A 20489-nucleotide genomic window follows, 5' to 3' on the forward strand; every position below is an offset into this window, starting at 1 on the left:
TATGTAAAAATATTTGTGCAGTTAATTTGCCATTTAATTTAGTTTTCCTTTTATGAAAATGAGTGGATAACAGAAAAAGGGTGCTGATATTGGTGCTTAGAATTGTAGATCTCAATATTGGAGTATAATTGAGATTAAATGTCATCATGGTTTATGTCTAAAAGGCAAATTATGGCAAGAAGGATTTCATATTTACTTCTAGTCCTGTGGGCATAACCTTTATAATTTTGACTTTTGGGAATTTCTATATTTTGTGAGTCAAAATACTTTAGGTTATGGTGAAGTAATGAACCATCCCCACATTTTATTGGTTTGTCTCACCAAAGGTTTACATCTCACTTGTACTATAGAGCAAGGACTGCTTGCATGTTAAAGTTACTTGGAGCCTAGACTAACGGAGGTACCAGATTGATTCATGAGGCAGGGAAGGGACACGCTGACTCTTAACACAGGCCACATGGCTACTTCTAATTCAAAAGGGGAAGGAAAGTACATTCTTACTGTGTGCCTGAGAGGAAAGAATTGGAATATTTGTGAACCAGTACTACAGAGTTCCACAAATGTCTTCTGCAGGATGACGTACTTTTAGAAATGACTTATGTATAATCTTGAATGACAGTGTATCTTTGTCTTTCCAACTATACCTCATAAAGGAAGGTAGAATTTATTATTGGTCCTTCTCAGAGACACTGAGAATCAGAATGTCTGCACAGCCTCACTATACGGCCAGTGGGAAGGGGGATCAGGATTATTACATCTTCACGGCATAATTGTTTCTCCATATATTTCATTGATATGAAAGCTATACAGTGTTCTGCTACTTTACATTCTATGGACCTTGTGTATAATTGCTGCATTGTTTTATAGTCAAATAAAGAGCTAATTTATGGTAAGCATATATCCTTAGTTTTAAATGTATAAATTTGTAGGTATTACTGTCTGTCTTTTATAATTTAGACAAATATTTTAGTGTTAAAAATTATTTCTACCTTCAGTCCACCTTTATGTTTTCACTAGAAAACTATTCTGTGTGAAGTAAGAAAATAAAGCAAACCTTTCCTACCAGGACACCATAGTTTTCTCACTAGGAATAATGTTATTGTTTCCTAGTAAGATTTAATTTGGGTAGAAACCCCATTTCAACCAACAATATAAAGAAGCAAAAATAACTTGCTAAGCGACAGTTTCTCAAGGAATGGGAGTGAAATTTTTAAAATGCAAAGCTTAGCCAACGGGGACAGTTATTAATGCAATTTTATGACACTGGACTGTTGGCATTTATTTATTTATTTCAAATAGGAATGAGTCAGAAGAACTAATGAGTCAAATCTGGTTTATAATTATATTTTTTGGTACAAGACTATGGGCATGAAGTTAAAAATTCAGAGATTATATATAAAAGCCTCATGGAAGCAAATGTTATTGAATAGACTTGTAATATATCAGGTTTTTCAAACTCATTTTGTATAGCATTGCAAAAAAGCTGTCAAATGTGGGATGAGTCAGGTTTTCTGTAAGCACACCATTCTAATGTCAAGAAAATAGTGTGGTTCAAAACTATAAATTCGGCTGCCAAACTCTTTCTTTCAAATGTTTGGCGTTTTTGAAACATGTAGAATTCATTATATTTTCTTTATTAAAGAACTCCATTTAATAAAGTGCTTTATTATGATAATTTAACATTTGAGATTCAAAATAAATAAATAGAAACTAACCCTCAGATGGTGAGAAAATAAGGGCCTGTTGCACTCTTTACCTCTATGCAACCATTTTATTTCAGACCTAATTCAATGAAAAAAAATTTTTTGAGAAGATTTATCTACTTTTCAAGCTTTGTAGTATAAATACATTTTTTCCAATGTAAGATTTTCCTGTTGTAAGTTGCAAAGAATGGATACTCTGAATATCCCACTTGATGAGGGCTCTACTCATTTATTTTTTTCCTCTGCCACCCCAAACTCGCTGCATACATCAGGCATAGCTTCCAGGATGAGCTTTGTTAGTTTTTCTGAGTAGACTTAGCCATTTACTATGCTAGTCACATACTACACTTGCCTAAGCAAAGGATTTTTGGCTTTCTACTGAAGAGGGAATATGGTTTGGAAAAGAGTCTCCCTCCCCTCTTAGTTGAATTTACTAGTTGAGATTTGCAAGCCTGAAATGCTTGAAGCAGCTCAGGCAGGATATCAGTGCAAGCTTTAAAATCTAGGTGTAGCTGTTAATCCTTTACAGAGGCACATAAGTCTCCAGGAGTAGCTTGGCTAGCTGTGAGCAAGATGTATGCTTTTCATGTACTGCGTACTCATGGGCTGAGGGATTATTGATTTTCCTTCACAGTTGTAAAAACAGCAATTGGTGATCATACCACACATACAGTACACACCAAGTTAAGCAAGACCTTCGGCTTTTCCATCTGTGAAGAATCTGCCTTGTATTCTTTAATGTTTAACTTTCCAACTTGCTATTCTCCATAAGGCTCTTTTCAAATAGCAATTACTTAAGACAGAAAATATCCACTTATTATTTTTAAAAAATGAAAGAAGGTTTTAGGAAACTTCTCGCATTTGGCTATATAGTCAAATTTTTCTTTGCTAGCTTGCACGCACATATATTGCTTGTACTGGTGACAGAACAAACGTCCGTATTTGGATTCCTCATAGTACCAAGTCATTTCTTTCTAGAGAGTAAAACCAAGCAAACTTTCTGGGACAATCATAAGAAAAAATATGGAAAACACTTACCAGGAAGATGAGAAAAGCAATCGTATATACACTGCCGCTATAGCTGTAATTCCATTGACTGTGAATTGAAGCAATAACCCTCCCCCCTTTCCCAGGCTTTGCGTCCAGTCTACACAAAGCCAACGGCAGCTGCAGGCTGAGCTTGTCCTGCTTCAGATCACTCCTACACTGAGGAGTGCGCGAGGGAGAGCATTCCAGTTTACTGCACACAGCCCACCTCCAAGTCTGAAGTTTAAAGCTTCACCTCGCAGTGGTTGAAGAAGGGGGTGATGTCATAGATGGGCAGGACTTAGGCAAGCTCTCGTTCAGTGAGGTAACTGGATAATCAGACATGAGCTTTGCAAACGCTAGAGGGGGTGAGAGAAGCCGAAATGAGGCGTTCAGCCTGCCAAAGCTAGGATGCCATTTGGTTTGTAGGCAGCTCTTTGGAATCTCAACATTTTCTAAAGTTTACTACAACAAGGTAGTGGTAAGCACACTTACAAAAAAATGCAAGCATGTTAGAAGGATATTTTTAAGATCACAATAGAAAAACACATGTTTCTTTTTATTTCTAAGCCATCTGTGTTGAAAAGAAGTTAACCAAAATAGAATTATTTTTATTATTGACTGGTTAAAAAATAGTGTTACAATTATGGAAGATGTAGCCCAGTAACCCCAATTGTGAATATTTATGCAACACATGAATAGAAAGCAGGTATAAATAAATACGTCACTGATTCATTTAGGGGAAAGGAAACAAGAATGCCAAATGATTAAAAAAAAATTGAAGTGAACAGTTCTTTTGGAGGAAAAGAGTAAGTTATTGTTCTATATATGTTTTAGAAAATGAAAGTGTGTTTCATATGCTTCCATTATTTGTCCATCTTCTTTAGAACTTAGTAGATTTTAGATTGTTTATATTTAAGGACACCCTCAATAAAACATTTAAAAAGAATTGCGTAAAATGTTTTTCTTTCTATATGTTTTTGCTGCTCTGAGCATGGGTTTAGATATAAATGTCTTATAAAAAATCTTTCAGGGTGATTTTTGCCTGGATTAAAATTATTTTAAGTTAGGTACATAAATAAATACTGGATAATTGTAAAACAGAGATTATAAATTTCTATGCCTACTTAACAGAATTATAGACTTTTATTTTCAAGTTATGGTTTTCATAGACTGGTTTCTGCTATTTGGTTAAACAATTGCTTTGGGCCCATAAGTTTTCCACTAAGTAAATATATTTCACTTTCTAATGTTGCTAGGAAGAATTTTGTGTTTGTATTTACCTGGAGGGCAATTTCCTTAAATTAATATCTTTATTTGCTTTATTCTTAGAGATACATGACTTTTTCCTATGTCTTTTTTTAAGGTTTCCCTGAATGTTTCCGAAGGAGGCCAGCTAATTGTCGTTCCGAGGAGTATTTGATTGTGGTTTCTTCATTGGATTCATTCAGTTTATCTATTTATATGCTTGATTGATAGCAGTTTGAGTTTCTGAGGTCCTCTCCAAGAATGGGTGATATCAAAGTAGAGGTGAATGCTTGATAAGAAATGTACTGACCCCTATTGTTCTATGATTGTACTTTTGGGGGCCTCAGAGGACAGATCCACTGAATCTGGGAGTCTTAGAATCTAATGTCAATTATTGACAAGCCAATTTCTTAGAACTGTTAGGTAGTACAAGTTAAACTGAGATGCAGCTGCTGAATTTTTGGAGGAAAAGCAGGTGGGGGCAACATATAATCTCTTAAGAAAGGGTAGATTCTTTTCTGTTGCTGTAAAACAAACACATGGATTAAATTATTTTATGAAATAATTATTTCTAGAAGCCATTTTCAGATGGGAATTGGTTCTATTTGCAAAGGAAATTTTTGCCTGGACAAATTCCTGTGGGCTTATTTCCATAGTTAGTCAGTTTTGTTTTCATTCAGGCAGGTCTTAAACAGAAAAGAAAGATAAATGGGATACTTGGGTTTTAGGTATTGGTATCGAAAAGAAAACATACTGGCTTGGGATTTGGAAGTTCTGAGGTTACCCTTCCCAGGCTGCCACTTGTTATATGACTTTATATTACTCCTCTGTGCTTTGGTTTCATCACATGGCAAATAAATACAGCTAGAATTTATTGAATGCCAATTGTGTATTATTGCTTTTTTCACCTTTTAAATTGTGTATTAAAATGTAGAAAAAGGAAAAAAAAATTGTGAAAAATGTAATCTATACTAGAGGTGCTGACTTTGGAGGTAAACTCTTGATAGAATTCCTGTCATCCTACACTGTCCAAAAATACATACTCTCTTGCTGCCTCCATATTTTTCTGCTTTTTGCTCTTTTCAATTGCCTGAAATGCTGCTAATTGGAGGAGAACTTATAATAATGTATTCCCATTTTGAAATAGTATGTACCATCTCTGGAAACATTAGGAGTTACCATGAGTTACTTCAGATTGCTTTCCTCCTTTGTTTCCTAAGGGCTGTTAGTTACAATAAGGGATGACTGTTCTGGTTGAAGGGGATGGGAGGCTGGCAATGTCCAGCATGAAGCCATTCAGGCTGTGATAAGAAGGGAGGAATTGGATTCTCACAGCAGGAAGATCTCAGCTCAGTGTGGAGGAACCAGTGTAGTCTAATGTTCAAGAACATGGGCTTCAGAGTTTAGCATACCTGGGCTCCATATTGGCTTTGCCATAAATTACTTAGTGTCTTTGAGTTTATTAGCTCAGTGTCCTCTGACTCATAGTAACTGCCCGATAAAATGGTAGCTGCCATTATTAAGATGAGGGCATACAAACACCTGGAAAAAAGAGAGATTAAGAAGTTGGAGAAGAGCGTACAAAGGGAGATAAGAGAGGCCAATGACACATTTTTCATAACTTTCAAATTTCCCTTTGAAGTAGTTTTTTTATTTTCTTTCTTTTTTTTTTTGGATACAGAGTCTTGCTCTGTCACCCGAGCTAGAGTGCCTTGGTGTTAGCCTAGCTCACAGCAACCTCAAATCCCTGGGCTCGAGCGATCCTCCTGCCTCAGCCTCCCAAGTAGCTGGGACTGTTGGTGCACACCACCAAGCCCAGCTAATTTTTTCTATTTTTAGTAGAGATGGGGTCTTGCTCTTGCTTGTGCTAGTCTCAAACTCCTGACCTCAAGTGATCCTCTGCCTTGGCCTCCCAGAGTGCTAGGAATACAGGCGTGAGCTACTGCACCCGGCCTGAAGTAGTTTTATAGCCAGGAAATGGTGGTAAGTAAGGGGGAATTGGAGATTTTATTTATTTATTTTTCTGTTGTCCTTATGCATCTCATCACCTCGTATTTCCAGTACTTAAAAACTTAGTTGAGTTCTAGTAGACATTTTGGTTTGAAAAGATATTTGTTGTTATTTTGTGTTTTGTTTTGTTTTGCAGGCTAGCCTGTGAGTCTAACATTGTACATGAGAAAATGTATTTCAGACTGAAAACAACTGTTTTGGAAATGAACTTCAATAATATATCCTAGTTTTAAAACTCTAAGAGTGTCTAAATTTGTCATCTCAAAGAACTTTGTGTTTTTGTGAGATGATGTGAGATGTTCCCTAGTAAAGAACAGAGGACATTGGATTTGGAATCAGGTTTCCCAGGCTCTGCCGTTTACATGTATATCCAGGGAAAAAAATAAAAAAACAACATGACAACAAGAAAAAACCCTCCAAATCTCCGTTAGTAACCAACTCCCAGCTAAAAGGGACTAAAATGCATAATTATTTCTTGGAACCATTTAATCCAGGTCTTCCAACCTGTCTAGACTTAAGCTCCCTCATTCATTCATTCATTCATTGTATACATGTTCATTGACTAACCCTGTAAAAGAAACCAATAGGACTAGTTGGTCCCCAAACCACCTCCAACTATGATGTTCTAAGATTTAATCTTAGAATGAATTAAGGTTCTTTTAAATCTTAGAAACATTCTTAATGATTTTCTTTTTCCTTAGCATTCTTTGTGAGAATAAAGTCTTCAAAACTGTGTGGGAAAAAACAAAACAAAACAAAACAGCTCATACTTTTGGTATATTATATGCCTTGGACTATTATTCGTTGAGAATCTTTTGGTTGCAAGTGATTGAAGGTCCAAGACTTAACTGCCTACTCAACAATTGGAATCCATTGGCTCAAGTAATTGAGAAGTTCAAATGCATGGTATGGCTTCAGATAAAGTTTCATACAGTGGCTTGAAATATATCATCGAGAATATAGGTTCTCTCTGGCTGTCTTATTCTGCCCTTTTCAGTGTTGGCAACCTCCTCAGGCTATATATTATGCAACGGACCCGTGGCAGCTCCTGGATTTCCTCTTAGGCAGTAACAGTTCCACATATTACATTCCCATAACACAATGTTCAAGGGAAAGAAGTCTCCAAAATCTCCTGCACAGAACCCTGGGGTTCACTCTTCTTCATTTGTTTAAACTTGATCACATGTTCATTCCTGAACCTATTGTATGGGGATGGGGAGATATGCTGGTGAGCTTAAGCCCACCGTAGGAGCTGTAGATAAGGTCAACCTTACTCAAACACATGGCTGAGAATGGAGGAGAGGGCATGACCCAAAGGGAAATGGGGTGCTGTAGTTTGAGAAGGAAGGAGCACATGCTGGAGAGTATTATCAGGAGATTCTGGCACACTGAAACTTGGGCATATAAACTTGAAGCTGTTCTTTTTTTTCTTCTTTATTTTTTTTTTCTTAAGCTAGAGTTTCTGTTAAAATTGCCAAAACATCTTTAAAAGATTTTCTATTTGTAGACCCTCTCAAGTTTAGCCCAGTTTTTTCCGTCAACAGGTAGTGATGCATGTCAGGGCACATCAGTACAGCATCTTAGCATGAGCCTATGGGATGTTAATAAAATATACAGAGAGTGCACATTCAGCTATCTGTTCTGTGAAGTCAGGCCAGATGCTTAATGCACCAGTTAGAAACCATTCCACATCTTTCTGAACAATTCCAAAGGGTATTGGAAAAACAATTAGATTTTAGCAGGTCACAGATCCTTAGAATACTAAAAGGTTTTAAAAATGCTATATTAAACTGTTTTTCCATTCAGATATTTGCCTTTCATTGGTCAACACTTAAAGTGTACCTAAAAACAATGACATAGCCCTTTTAACTATATTTCCAAAACATACTGCACTGGAGTGAGATCTGTCATTATAGAACTTGAAACAGAAATCAAAGCAATATCAGAGGGGTTATTTCCCTGCCTGCCTTCCCACCTGCCCACCCGCTGGTTCACCCTTCTTTTCCCCAACACCCAAGTTACACTGTTACATTTAAAGACTGGGAGAAAGATGATTAAAAACAACAACTGAGGAAAAACACCCCCTTGGCCTCCAGGAAAGAAAGGAAGACTTGTGGTTTAGAACAGGTTAGTACCTAGCCAAAGGATGAGGCGAGGCAGCTGGCTAGTGACTACAAAGCCAGAAGCCTGCTCATCCCGACTTTCTTCCCTCTTCAAGGCCTGCATGTGTGGCTTTGCAGATGGAGCACTGTATAACTCCGGCTGATATAGGCTGTGTCCTTGACCCTTTTCCACTTCCCAATGCCCTGTCACCCTTCCCTTGTTTTAATATGGAAAAAAAAAAGAAAAAAAAAAAGATTTTTAAATGGACCTCGAAAAAAGTGGAGACTTGAAGCAAGCCTATTGTCAGTTCTCCCACTGATACTTTCTATGTGGCCCTGGGAAAAGAACTTGAGCTCCTTGAGCCTCAGTTCCCTCATTTATGAAGACAAGGATATGGAATCCACCTAATTTCGCTTAACATGCACTTCAGATAAAGTGGTGCATGTAAGAGTTAACTATTAAATCTGAGAAAGACATACCAAGACAGAGCTAAAACCTGTGGGTAGTAGCTTTTTATCTTCATAGCAATGAGTGGGGCCAGATTCAGTTCAAAAGAAACAATTCACTAATGTTAAATTGAACTGTATGTTTTACCATTTATCTTTGAGAATGAAACAGTTTGAGAAATGCTTCTGCCTTCTGTCCTGTATACTCAGACCTTGAGATAACAGTATCTAAGGCTGGTTCTGAGACTTAATTACAAATCAAAGGACAAATTCCTTATCTTTGACAATGAATAGAATAAAACATCATTTTGGAGGAATGACTAACCGTTAATAAGAACAGATCAATATACGCCTGATTATTGAGATGTATATTTACAAGATATGCAAGTGGATTGCTCTCAAGCAGGGGCTTCTCTCTACATAGTTACCTACTGCTGTTAATCTGGACCAAGGCAGTCATCACTTTGAAACCATCTTGTTGTTTCACTATTTCTGAAGTATCGGTGCTAATTTTAGGTATGCAAATAGACTTTCTGATAGGAAGATTTCCTCATATTGTTGTCAGATTTTTTTTTTTTTCCTGGAAATTGGCTCTGAAGTTCTCCCTGTGTTTGAGATTATCTCTTTGCTATTTCCCTGCAGTACAGATTACTTAGGTACATAAATGTGTTTAATGCTGAAAGAAACATGTTTAAAGTAGACTCAAAGACTTTTCTATTATATCCGTTTATTAATGACTGTGGAAACTGCACCTCATTGGCTCTGTCTAGGGGAAGCAGATTTACTATAATTAATGTTTATTTTCCCTTGGGAATTGGTATGAATTGATTATTTGCAAGATTTTTAAGAGATAAAGTATTATCAATTGATTAGATTTGGACTAAGTAAATATTTTACAATGTCATCTATTCCAAGTAAAAATAAGTTAAAAATTAGATCACATTTACCATTGGGAAATTTTCTATAAAATATAAAGGTACTGAATTTTTATGGACATGATTTATAACAAATATGTTATATATTGATTAGACTCATTTAAGTTCATTCTCTAGGTGATTAACCTCAAATTTGGGGAATTTAAAAACATTTTATAATTCTTTCATAAGTTTTCATTTTTTTTGTTTGACATTTAAAATGTATTAGTGCTACAAATTCCCAAATACTGTACTGGTTTTCATATGTGTGCTTCAAAATTAAAATCTAGACTTGACAAGTTTTATTAAAAGTATACAAATATTGCCAAAATTTATTTATAGTTAATGAGCTTTCATTCCTACCTAAAAAGTTGTCTTAAAAAGGGAAGGTAGAATTGAAAAGGAAGAAAAAAAGAGTGTCACTCTTTAAAGTTATTAATTTCTGTTTAGGAGAAATCTGAGGAGCTTTTTGGTGGTTGTTCAATTCTTATGTTTATATAGAAGCAACTCATGACTATTTGAATCACTTCCAAGGCAGCCCCTCTTTGTTTTCTTCAGTGGCCCAGGGAACAGACTTGTCACTCCAGAGTGCCCACGTGTAATTCTGTCCTCCCCTCCTTCCCCAGGGCAAGTCAGAAATAAATTTAGCAGATCCTATCTTATTGACAAGAGGAAGAAAGGACCAATAAAATGCAAATGTCAGAGGTTTGTTGCCAAAAATCCTAGTTTGACAGTGGTTTTTAAGTAACAAAATGTTTTTGAGAGTAGGATTTGTATTCACATGTTTTTAAAACATTTGCTTGAGTTTTACTTTATCTAGAATTTTTTTCTTTTTTTTTTTTGGAGATAGGGTCTTGCTTTGTTGCCTGGGCTAGAGTGCAGTGGCATCATCATAGCTCACTGCAACCTCACACTCCTGTATCTAGTGCAGTAAACTATTAGGAATGGTTTTATCCATATTTCATATACAATAATTAAGTGTAGTCATCACTATTATCATTATTATTGCTGTTGTCATTGTTATTATATTATTTGTTCCTTACAAGCAAATCCTTCTGTCTTATATATGGGAGAAGTTAGAGAAAATTTTTGGTATAGAGTTTTATAATAGAAAGTAGAAATAGCCTTCTAATGAAAGAAGTAGCTTTCTGATAGAAGTAGGAATAAATCATTATAAATTTTAAGTAATTATAAGGTACTTTTAAATCATTTATAACCTGTCATTTGGCTATTGTTATTTGAGGATGGTTTTTTTTTTATAAGGACAATAGGTTGTTCATTGTTAGAGTTGTGAAAGTACAAGGAAATAACTTTAGAAAGTTAAGAGAATGATTCCACTATGAAAATCAGGCTTGCATTTTCTTGAAGTTTGAATTTTAAAATAATCTAAGTTTATCATAAAAATAATAAAAATCTCAAATACATTTCGAAAAAATATTAATCATGATCCAGATTAATAGCAAAAATGTAAACACTACAAGAGATATGTGAGTGTAGTATCTTTATTTTGTTTTCATTTTTTTCCTGTAGACTTCCTATATAACATACATTCTATCAATTTTTTTTTGAAACTTTTTTACCTTGGCTTCTTTGCTCCTACATTATCTGGTTCTGCTTAAGGAAGAGTCCTCGAGCAAAGCACGGATATAACCCTCTATACTATTAATGCTACGGCTGATATCTAGTAGTTACATAGCAAATGCTAGTTCAAGAACTTATTCTGGGCATTTTACAGATGGTATTAAGCCACCTTTTTGTGGCTTTATGTATTTTAAGAGAAAAGATGGTATTTAGGCTCAGATGGGTTACAATTTTTTGATTCACTTTATCTAACTCACTAGCATTCTCTTTGTTTTGTTTAGATTGATTTTTCTGCCACCTAAGTCTCTGAATTAGTTAAGAAGAGTGGGTAGTGATGTTGTCTTAAGTTATCTCTTACTTTGAGAGTGTTCAGTAGAAACTGCAAACACAGGGGGTAAAAAGGAGAAGGCAGAACAGGCATTCTAAAAAGACCCTTGAGTTTGATGCCTAGTTTTCCATGTGTCTTCCCTTGGTCAGTTTTTAAACAAATGTTTATTAGAGAGCAAGGTACTCATCTCATAAAGTCTGGTCTCTTGTGCTATAGTTTCTGTTCTCGAAAGACTTTGTAACTAACCTTCTACAGTTGCTTATTCACTTACACATAGATTATAGATCAGCCAAAACCATCTTATGACAAGTAGATATATATGCTCTTGAACAATACCAAAGAAATGACCAAAGAAATCTGTTCTTGGTCTGTGGGTAAGGTCAGCAACAATTTAACCAATTCACTCTGGGTTACAAAACCATATTTGAAATGAGACTAGAAGCAGCCAAGGAGGTAAAGTTTTGAAGAAATAGTAAGGAGAGAATCAGAGCTGCTAAGATACCAACAGCATGTTAATTTGAGGTGAATAGAGCCCTAGGAAGTAGGTAGATTTGGGGCTCTTTACCAGTTGCCATGGTAGTACGTGCAAGCATGGAAAAAGAGGAAATTCTCTAAGAACATTCATAATGCACATTCCCCTCACCTACACTGGTAGTGAATTTTGGGGAAGAATAGAAGAAATTGCTGAATTTTAGAGGCCAATGAGGAAGAAGAGAGAAGAACATAGATTTGGGGAAAATAAAAATATCAATGTAATGAGACTAGTATTTCAATAATGATAATAGTATGCAAAGAGTGGTGGAAAGCTAAATGTAGACTAAAATAGTAAACTCTGATTGCAGAGGAGGGATAGGTTATACAAATATTGAGATGTGTTGTTAGTCTGGGGTATTAAGGAATATGACCTAACTCTGCTCATTCCCATCTTAGGCCCTTCCAGGAAGAGAGAGGAAGCTTTCCAAAAGCTGCCAGTTTCAAACCTACAGGACAGTCCATAGAATTCTCAAGTCATTATTTATTCTGCATCCAGGCATGCAATCCCTTGATGGGGGAAGGGTTTCCTCTCTATGGTAAGGAGAGCATTTGCTTTAGGAGAGTAAAAGCTGACACTTGCCAAGAAAGCCAGAATTAAGCCTTGGCTATTGAAGAGGGATGTGTGTGTGAGACCACACGTCCCAGCCAAATCACCCACACATCCATTAGGACTATGGGGCAGCTTTCAGAGGCTTCTGGTTTGTATCCAGATTAACATCTAGTCTAACATTGCAATGTCAGTGGAGGGAACAAAGTCATCCAAAATTTGAAACCAGAGCAAATGCCTAGGTATTAGAATATGGGATAAAAATGCTGTGACGTTAACGGTTCATGGTAATTTATACCAGATAGTACATGAAAAAAATATTAAGAAGGAAGGTATACCAGTTCAGTATGTGTCATCTACCAAACCTCATTCCTTCTTTTGATTTGTCCTTTATGAACAATATCCTTTATTAGTAGACAAACAGACAAATGAATTTCTTCACTCATCAGTTAAGAAAAACCACCGGTTTATCCTGTTAGTCTCAAGGATTGATTTTTGGTGGAATGTACCCTAATTATATTTTTCTCCTCAATTTATCTAATATGGCATGCTTACAGATTCATTTTTTTTAAAAAGCCAGGTGTGGTGGTGTGTGCCTGTAGTCCTAGCTATTTGGGAGGCTAAGATGGGAGGATCACTTCAGGACAGGAATTTGAGACCAGCTTGGGCAATGTAGTGAGACCCTATCTCTAAAAAAAAAAAAAAGAAAGAAAAAAATAAATATTGTTTTAAGAGAGGAGTTAGAATGACTTAGAATATTTATTATGCTATCAGAAACCATATATGCATTCTTTTTTTAACTACAAAAAGTGAATTGACTATTACTATCTATTTCCATAAGACTTGTTGCAGTCAACTATGGATTCACTTTGGAGTTGCCCCATAGCCATTAAGTGACACTGTTGCTTAAAAATCCAAGTTTGTTGTGGAGTTAGAAAATAATGATGATAAGAAGAAGAAAGTAAAAAAAATCTGAATTCTTATTATCCAGTGTCAACACTGAGTAGTACTATAAAGCCTTTCAGACTTTTACAACTTATACCTACATAAAAATAATTTTTTTTACAAATTAGGAAAATACTGTACTTTTTGTAGTTTATTTGTTTTATAACCTTTTTTCATGTAAGGAAATTGTGAATTTGTCTCTACATTAAGAAGTATAATTGCATATCATCAGTTATAACGGGAGCATAGTATGCCCTTGTTTATGCAATGATCTACATAACCAGCCTCTCTTTTGGGGCATTTGTGTGCTTTTCAGTTTTTGAAGATTGTGAGCACATTATGATAAAAATGCTTCAACTAAATCTTTGTGCTCAGTCAAGTGTATTTATTAAGGTAACTTCTTTGAGGTAAAATTGATAGTTTATAGACCTAACATTCTTCTAATGTGGTTACAAGATTGCCCTCCAGAAAGGATATACTTACCCTCCCTACCTCTGCGCCCTGAGTAACATTGGGTAGTGTTAATCTTTAATTTAATAGGAGATACACTATATCTTAATATTAATCTAATTTGTATTTATATAAGGAGCATATTTTCTCTCTTTCTTCAGGGGGAGGGCATTTTCTTTTCCTTTCTTCCTCCTTTCTTCCTTCCCTGCCTTTTTTGGGTAAACTTTATCTGTGTCACCCATTTTTTTGAGAAGATAAACACTGGGAAGTACAGAGAATAATTCAACAGTAGAGTATGTACCACACAGAATTAACACAGGTTAACATTTAACTATTTTTTTTTACTTTAGATTCTTTCTTAAAATTAGGATATAATAATATAATGAAGTTGAAATATCTTTAGTTCCTTCTCTCATCCACTTACCTCTTCCCTTCTCCAGAGGCATTCAATATCATGAATTTGGTGATATATTTCCAGTCTATGTTTTCATACTTGTTTAATTAAAATTAGGGTCAGCTGTGAGCCTTCGGAAACTCAGAATAAGAATGGCTTGAAGAATATGGAATTTGATTTCTCACTTGTGTGACAGTCCAGATAGGTAGTCCAGGGTGGGTGTGGCCCTCCACACAGTGACCCAGGTTTCTTCTAGCTTGTTGCTTTACAGTGGGTGGTCTTAATCTCATAATTCAAGATAGTGGTATCCTTATTTCAGGAAGGACATGTTAGTATTAATAATTACCCATCTGTTATAATTAATAACAATTTTTACTTATTTTAATGGTAATTAAATTATTCATTAATTAACTGCAGAACTGCATTCAGTTGTCCCTCTGTACAAACAAGACTACAAGGAACATTCTTTTATACATATCCTACACTATATGTGTGAGAGTTTCTCTGGCTAATATACCTAGAAGTGGAATTTCTCTGTTTTAGGAGACTTGTTTATCTATAATGGATATTAGGAAATTCTTTTCTCCTCTCTGTTAGAGTACTTTCAGCTGCAAGTACCAGACAATGGAATTCAAAGTGGCCTAAATAAAGAAATGTATTACCTCATCTAATAAGAAGTCCTGAGGTAGGGCTGCTCTGTGTTTGCGTAATTCATTGACTCAATGGCTTGCTTTCCTCATGGCCTCAAAGAATCACACACAGACAAAACAATGGCCAGGGCATTGTTTGTCTGTGTCTCCTTAGAAGGACAGGGAAGCTTTTCTTAGAAACTACCTACACCTGACTTTCCTTCATATCTTATTGGCTAAAATTGAATCACATGCCAATGCCTAGATTGAGTACTTACAAACATCTACAAGACCCTGATGATGGGCTGGGGGTCAAGGCTAGTTTCCCTTGAAGAATGTTATCACCAGGGGAAAGGAGATACCTCAACAAAATATGGCTTTAAGAAAGAAAGAAGGGAAAGGTGGATGGCAAGTAGGCAATCAGCAGTGCTTGCTCTATTTCTAAAGTAGTTACTACATTCCCATTATTAGTGTTTGAATTTTTAATCGCCAAGAGTTTTGTTTGTTTTTGCCAATCTAATGAGCATGAAATGGTACACTTTGTTTTATTCCTTGATATTTTTCTGCTCGTACTGTGTTGCATACCTTTTTATTAATAGATGTCTATAGGGTCTTTGGATCTTCTCCTCTTCTAAATATCTTATTTCTGTCCTTTGTCTTGTATTCTCCTGATTTATTTGTATTTTTCTTATTGATTTATAGCAGTTCTTTATATATTATGGATACTAATTATTTGTCTGTATATTTGTGTTAGACTATCTTCTGCCAATATATAGCTTTTTTTTTTAACTTTTGCTTTAATAAAAAATGTTTCCATAACTTAAAAGTTTGTGTTTTTTGCATCTTATTCAAAGAATGATTTTGTATGCCAAGGTCACCCAGATGTTATTCTCAAGTAATCTCTTATTGAATTTTAAGTGGATATTAACCTTTGTTTGCTGTATACCAGCAGTTTTTAAAGTGTTGTATGGACTCTTTCATAAAGTTTGTAAGATTGAAACTATTTTATAATGAATTAAGATGTTATTTGCTTTTTTTACTCTCATTATTTCACACATGTAGAGTTTTGAAGAGGCTATATGACATGTGTTATCACAACAAATTGAATGCCAAAGCAGAAATTTTTATTATTTTCTGCATTTCTAGCCTTTTTTCAATGTTGAACACTTATTACTGTAATAAAAAGTTTTAAATGAAAAGATTAACAATTTTTACAATGTATCTAGATATTCTATGTTCTATGAATGTAAAATTTCTATGTAGAATTTCTTAGATGAAAGTTGAGAATCTGTTACACTCCTGTCTCAGTTTACTCATATTTCTAGTGGCAGGGACCTCTAGAATGAAAAAAAGAAAGAAGAAAAAAAGTTTCTGTCCACAAATATTTCTTGGTTAAATGTAGAGATTCCTCAGGGCAAACCTGAGATGCCAAATAGAGCCTATAAAACTATGAAATGTGATGCTCACTGCCTTATCCTTAGAACTCCTGGTTGCAAACAACTGATGAGCTGCTGCTGGCTGTTACTGCTAGTGAACTTGGACAGAGAACAATTTCTATCCATCTGTCAAGAAAGGCAGGCAAAGTAAATACGTGAGTACGTTTGATATTGGTAAGATTCATGCAAATAAACTTGCAAATAAGGCAGTGCTCTTAAGATTTTGGGAAATGGCCAGAGAGGCTGTTTTGTCCCCTCAAGAACTTTGGGGCTGCCCCTCATCTCACACAGAGCCATCTTTTTGGATTAAACATGTCTTATTCTGAAAGATGCCAGGCCTAGTCGATAGAAACATTCGACTTGTCTTTGTAGCTGTAATTTATTTCGTCCCTTGCTCCCCCTCAAATGGGAAAATTATTCATTTAAAAAGCAAATACCATTACAGGTTTGAGGCAAGAACAGAACGAAATATGGAAGAAAAGGATCAGTTTCAAAGAGGAATAGTGCTTTATAATAATTTAGTTTACTTTTAAGTGGCAGCTGTTGTTATATATATATATAGGATGTAGTAAAGTACCCAGGAGTAAATAGTGTACTGGATGTCACTCTGGTGACTTGAAGGTGTTAATGCAACTTCTCAAGTAGATTCATTTTTTCCTGGGAACAGTTTACAAAATAGTAGATTTGGGGCTCAATATAATTTTTATTTATTGAGTACATATTATGTTCCTGGTCTTATCCTAAGCACTATTAACTCATTCACTTCTCTTAACACCCCTATGAGATAGTTAATGCTATTACCTTTTACAGATAAGAACAAAGTGCTTAAAAAACTGCCCAGGGTTATACAACATTGCAATTAGTCTTCATACCCAGGCCAGCTGGTTTTTACCCACTGCTCTTTATTGCTTTGCAGATGAGCTTTTTAAAAATTTTCAGTGGTTGGAAATTTTACATTAGATGATTTTAAAATACCTATATCAAGAGAATATAAGTAAGTATCTTTAGGAGATTTTTTTCAGAGTTTATGTACAAAAACCAAGGGCAGCTATTATCAAAAAGACAAAAGATACTATGTTTTGATAAGAATATGGAGAAAAGAGAACACTTACACACTGTTGGTGGGAATGTAAATTAGTTAAGCCATTATAGAAAACAGTATGGAGGTTCTTCAAATAATTGAAAATAGAACTACCATCAATCCCACTACTGGGTATATACTCAAAGGAAATGAAATCAGTATGTCAAAGAGATACCTCCACTCCTGTGCTCATTAAAACATTATTCACAATAGCCAAGATATGGAATCAATCTAAGTGTCCATGAGTGGATGAATGGATAAAAAAAATTTGGTATATATACACAATGGAATGTCATTCAGTCTTAAAAACAAGGATAACCTGTCATTTGCCACAACATGGATGGACCTGGAGAATATTAAGTGAAACAAGTCAGGCACAAAAAGACAAATACCACATATCTCACTTATACATGAAATCTGCCAAAGTTGAATTCACAGAAGCAGAGAGTAGAATGGTGGTTACCAGGGGCTGGGGGGTGAGGGAGGTGAATGGGGAGCTTATGAAATGATACAAAATTTCAGTTAGACAGGAGGAATAAATTCAAGAGATCTATTGTACAACTTGGTGACTATAGCTAATAACAATGTATTGTATACTTGAAAATTGCTAGAATAGATTGTCAGGTAATACATGTGTTAATTAGCTCAATTTAGCCATTCCACAATGTATACATATTTCAAAACATTATGTTATATGTGATAAATATAAACAATTTTTATTGCCAATTAAAAAACCAAATGAGTAAATTTAAAATTAAAAAAACCCAAGGGCAGGAAAGGTCCAGAAAGGTCCAGAAAGGGAGGTTAAATTTCAGGCTCATCGCTCAACTTTCTTTACATCTGCAAGTCAAGTCTAATGAGTTTGGAATCTGGGAACTGACCGGCACTGCTATTTGTAAAAAGAACTTGGGTGAGTCACTTCATCTCTCCTGGGGATTTTAACAGCTGCCCTGCCAGCCTTATGGGGTTGTTGGAAAAAATAAGTGAATTATCATGGTTATCAAGTCCTGTTGCAAGCTATGAAGTCCTCATTACTGTTAGTTATTGCTGTAATCAGGCATCTTTTCTTTTAGAAAAGCATTTCAGGAATGCCTCCTTTTAGCAAATCACTCTCTGCAGTTTGTCCTCTATTTTCACTATGTTTCATTGAATGATACAAGGTATGTCAAGTGTTTAGCGTAGTGTCTGGCATATGGACACGTGCAATAGACTCTAGTAATTATTATTTGATTTCTAGCAGAATTCTTGGATTTGGAGAAGCAATGAAAGGAAAATATCTCCCAACAGGATGAAACGGCTGAGCCAAGATTTGAAAAGCAGGACTCCCTAGGCTTTCCTTGTTGTCAAAGGCCATAGAGCTACAGAAAAGAGTTCAGAAGTCTAATTCCTGTTTTCAGTTTTCTAATTTTAGTTTTCAGTGATAATAATCCCTTTTTATTTATATTATCTATTTAAATACTCATGTGTCAAGGCTGATCAATTCATGGTGGCTCTCTGAAGACTGTGTTAAGTATTCTGAGGTCACATCTAGGTTTGATAAGATGGAGTGTCAGAATCACTGCCTCTAGGAGGGAGGAGTATTTGCCATCCCCGAACTACCCTGTGAAGTTTTTGAGATACTTTTGCTTCTATTTTTTAATCATACCCTCACTGCAGCCCTCTGTATTTGTCAGGGTTTAGTGTTCTACTGTGACACAGGAAACTGAGACTGTGACCCCTTCTGTTCTACCTGTTTTTCTCACTAGGGCATGCTATCATGGTTTTACACATCCCTTTTCAGGTCTTAGCTTCTCTCTCGGAATCTAACATGCAGCTGAACACATAACAGATAACCCATATATTTTTGCAGAATTAAATTTTAGTGAATTAAAATTTCACTCCTAACTGAAAGATTGATACTTAAAGACAAAACCTCAAACCTCAAAATGGAGCTGCTGGCACTTTCCGCATTCTTCCTAAATACCAGATAATTCAGTCTCTGTAAAGCCTGTCGCTCTAGTAGGTGGAAAGGATACATAGGGCCATTTAACTCCCTATATGGTTCTCAGGTCACTTTTTTTAGAATGGTCAGTGGACTAGGCAGCTGTCTAAAACCCACAAGGGCTTGTGAACAGGATGCCAAACTGAGCCAATAGCTAATCCAGCAACCAAGGGGAATAGGGGGAAAAAAGGCTCAATAGGTAGGAATTCTTGCATCATCCCAATGCATTTTGCTGACATTTAGGCTTCTTCTGTTTTTTCCATAGCTCACCTTAACCTTTTATTTTCTTTGTGTGTGCCCAGCACAAGTTTATTTTCCAGATCCCATTTATTGACATCTCTGGTTTATCTGCACATTTCACATCCTTTTCTAGCTGTTTAATAAAGGTCATGTTTATAGCTTTAGTATTGATGGTTTGCCCAATAGGCCAGGTGTCAGCTTCTATAATGTCCGATAGAATCCCTTCCCATAGGACAAAATCCTAAGATTCAACTCTGGAGTCTTCATTTTTACGGATCTAAATAATAACTTTTGGTCTTCAAAAATATATAATAATGGCAATAATAATAACTTATGACATCTGATCACTGTTTCCAGCACTTTCTTAATGTTCACATCAGCCACATGAGGTAGGTACTTCTATTGTCCTATTTTTACAGATGAGGAAACAGAGGCACAGAAGTCAAGAAGCTGATCCAAGGTTATCTAGTGATTGCTGGAGTTAGTATGCTATGCTACTTCCCATGTGTGGTATGTATAGCACTCTTGGGTCAAGCCCATAATTACTGGCCACAAGGTAGCTAGTAGGTTTTTGCGGTGAGCATAGCAGACAGTTTCTACCCTCTTGAGTTTTGTTCAAGAGTTCCTTCAGATCACCCACAGGCCTCATCATCCCTACCATTCATGCCTTAATGGAGACAGCTTTTTTTTTTTTTTTTTTTTGAGACAGTCTCACTGTGTTGCCCAGGCTAGAGTGCCATGGCGTCATCCTAGCTCACGGCAACCTCAAACTCCTGGGCTCAAGCAATCCTTCTGCTTCAGCCTCCCGAGTAGCTGGGACTACAGGCATGTGCCACCATGCCCGGCTAATTTTTTTCTATGTATTTTTAGTTGTCCAATTAATTTCTTTCTAT

At 35.8% G+C, this 20489-nt stretch overlaps 2 protein-coding genes across 2 annotated transcripts in view; one reads left to right on the forward strand and one right to left on the reverse strand.

Moving 5' to 3' along the window:
* The window catches only part of FLRT3 (fibronectin leucine rich transmembrane protein 3), a 19476-nt gene extending 16489 nt beyond the window's left edge, over window positions 1-2987 (reverse strand). The window contains exon 1 of the mRNA XM_012640500.1: window positions 2742-2987. The gene's annotated coding sequence lies outside the window, so the exon portion shown is untranslated. The remainder of the gene's footprint in view (window positions 1-2741) is intronic.
* Window positions 1-20489, forward strand: part of MACROD2 (MACRO domain containing 2) — a 2082072-nt gene that overhangs the window by 379842 nt on the left and 1681741 nt on the right. The gene's annotated exons all lie outside the window — the stretch shown is intronic.

Source organism: Propithecus coquereli, unplaced genomic scaffold (assembly GCF_000956105.1).
Source record: "Propithecus coquereli isolate 6110/MARCELLA unplaced genomic scaffold, Pcoq_1.0 Scaffold153, whole genome shotgun sequence".
NCBI classification, from domain to species: Eukaryota; Metazoa; Chordata; class Mammalia; order Primates; family Indriidae; genus Propithecus; species Propithecus coquereli.